Source organism: Rhinolophus hipposideros (assembly GCF_964194185.1).
Source record: "Rhinolophus hipposideros genome assembly, chromosome: 7".
Classification (NCBI taxonomy): Eukaryota; Metazoa; Chordata; class Mammalia; order Chiroptera; family Rhinolophidae; genus Rhinolophus; species Rhinolophus hipposideros.
The window spans coordinates 64,709,214-64,712,249 of NC_138053.1; positions in this window are offsets into that span (position 1 = coordinate 64,709,214).

Consider the following 3,036-nt stretch of genomic DNA (forward strand, 5'->3'; position numbering starts at 1 on the left):
ATAGTCAATAATATTGTAATAACTATGTGTATTGTCAGATGGGTACTAGATTTATTGGGGTGATAGACGGGAAGGAGTATAGGGAGGCAGGGTGAAAAAGGTGAAGGCATTCAGAAGTACAAATTGGTAGTTACAAAATAATCACAGGGAATATAGTCAATAATATGGTAATAGCTATGTATAGGGCCAGATGGATACTAGACTAGTCAGGGGGATCACTTCTTAAATTATTTAAATGTCTAACCACTATGCTCTACACCTGAAGTTAGCATAAAATAATATTGAATGTCAATTGTTATTGAAAAATTAAAAAAGGGATAAAAAATGAAGGGGAATAAAAGGTTTAAATTTCAAGGTATAAAACAAGACATGGGAATGTAATGTATAGCATAGGGAATATAGTCAATAATATTGTGATGGTGTGGTATGGTGTCAGATGGTTGCTGGACTTGTGATCATTTCCTTAGGTGCATTAATGTTGAATAACTATTGTGTACACCTGAAACTAATATAATATTGTACGTTAACTATATTTTAATAAAAGTCTTAAAAAATAACAACAACCTTGTGGTTACCAGCTGCTTCCAAATCCCTTCACCTTTCCCCTTATCCCCAACCACAAGATGGCCTCAGGGTTTTTTTGAAACTTAATTTGGGGAAGGTATTCTATAATGTTGTAAAGATTTTGTTGGGTATCCGATGGACATGCGTCCTATTTGGGAGACCACCTCAGGGATACTGTGGATACCTGATCATGGCATTGTACACCAGAAGCTAAACATTAATGAATGCCAACTATAATTTTATATATATAATGTGATGGTTCAGTGTGAGGTCGGAGGGATAGTGGATGGGGGAGGGGGTTCACAGTATGAGGGATATAAATGATGAACGTCTAAGTATTACCTTGTTTTGTACACCTGAAACTAATAAATAAATTAATTAATTAAAAAAAATAACAACAACCCTGTTATATACAAGTTTCCAATAAAGTCTGCTAGGATAGCACTCCACTAAGCCTTCAGTGCAGTGTCTTGTAAATGAACATACTTGTTTTGCCCCCAAAAACCAGTCCAAAGACTATTGTATAAAAATTGAGCTAGCTGAAATACTATGGTACTATGTGTAAAAAAAAATCATCTGGAGATGATAGAAAAAGCGTGTTAAGAGCTGTCAAGAAGAATTTTGTGCAAGTCACTTGCTCATTTACCCCCACTTTTCTCTCCTGTGATGGGCAGAATAATGGTCCCTAAAGATGTCTATGTCCTAATCCCCAGCACTTATGAATATATTACCTTACTTGGCAAAAGGGACTTTGAAGATGTGGCTGGAATCTGGAGATAGGTGGATCTCCTGGATTATCTGAATACAATGAAACCGAGGTTAAAGTGATGCACTTAGAAGATGGAAGAAGGGGGCATGAGCCAAGAAATGCAGGTAGCCTCTAGAAGGTGGAAGAGGAAAGAAACATTTCCCCCAGAAGGCTCCAGAAGAAACATAGCTGTATCTGACACCTTGATTTTAGATTTCTGATCTCGAAAACTATAAAGAAATGAATTTGTATTGTTTTAAAACTCTAAGATTGAGGTGACTGGCTCCAGCTGCAAAAGGAAACTGGTACTATTCCCCTCCACCGTCATTTAAGGAGCTAACACCAGCCAACTACATTTCCCAGGCCTCCTTGCTGCTTCCTTATCTGTTCAGCAAAGAGAGGCACTGGAATGACTCCGGAGATTGCGAGAAAGAGAAAAACCATGGTATTAGTTTCCCCTGCTTCCCTTCCATTGACTCAGTTCCTGTCATATCACCCAGGGTCAGAGGTTCTAGAAACACTACGACCTCACTTTGTCCCTCCTGCCCTATCCCTGGGTGGCTTCACCTTCCCTTGTTTGCTCGCGTAGCTCTTCTAACACCTTTATAGCAAATTTAGCATATTAAATTCCCTATATTAAAGTATCTGACATAAGTTATGGTTTATTGGCTGGATTCTTTCAAGAACCAATGATATGCCTAATGTCTGCCTACATCTGTTCCCTGTACCAGGGTTCCTTGTTCACCAGTGGTTGAGATGACTCATACATTTAAACTCCTCTCCCATTTCTTTAAATTGATGGCCTCCCAGGGGACTGACAGTCTTTTCTCTCCCTTCATACCTTGCTCCTGTCAGCATAATGAATTGGGAAATCTCCTCACAACAGTGGTTGAGCTGCAATTTCATTAGTTTATGCAACTTGGTATAATTGAGGTGTGAATCAGTCAGCGTCTTTCTATGATCTAGTGACCTAGAAAATGAGAGTTAACTATGTTCAGTGAGGAATTCTTTGTTCATTCAGCCTTAATTTCATTAGCAAATCAGAACACAGTTTTGGGTGTGTGAACTGAAAGATCATTCTCGCCAATTTTACTTAGCATTATTGATGTAGCTGAGGTAATTAGTCAAGATTTTATTAGAGACATTGTTAAATGAGGACATCATTTGGAACAATTTAATACACTTAGTTCTTGAGCTTCATTTACCAAGCTCTGGGGTATGGTGGTCTTTGGAGTCACAGCACTGGCCCCTGTAAATGAAATCTCAAGGTCTAATTTCTACCCTGTTGTATTAATTTACTAGAGCTACCATAATAAAATACTGCAAACTGGGTTGCTTAAATAACAGAAATGTATTGTCTCACAATTCTAGAGACTAAAAGTTCAAAATCAAGGTGTCTCCAGGGTGGCTTCCTTCTGTGGGCTGTGAGGGAGAATCTGGCAATCTTCAGTGTTTCTTGGCTTTTGAAACATTGCTCCAATCTCTGTTTGCTTTGATCTCCACATGACATTCTACCTGCATGCATGTTTGTCCCCCAATTTTCCCTTTTTATATGAAGATGAGACATCGGATTATGGACCACCTTCACATTAATTTGCTTACCTCTGTAAAGACCCTATCTCCAAATAAGGTCACATTCTGAAAAAACAGGGATTAGGACTTCAACATATGATTTTGGGAGGGAGGGACATGATTCAAGCCATAATTCCTGTTCTGTAAGGAGA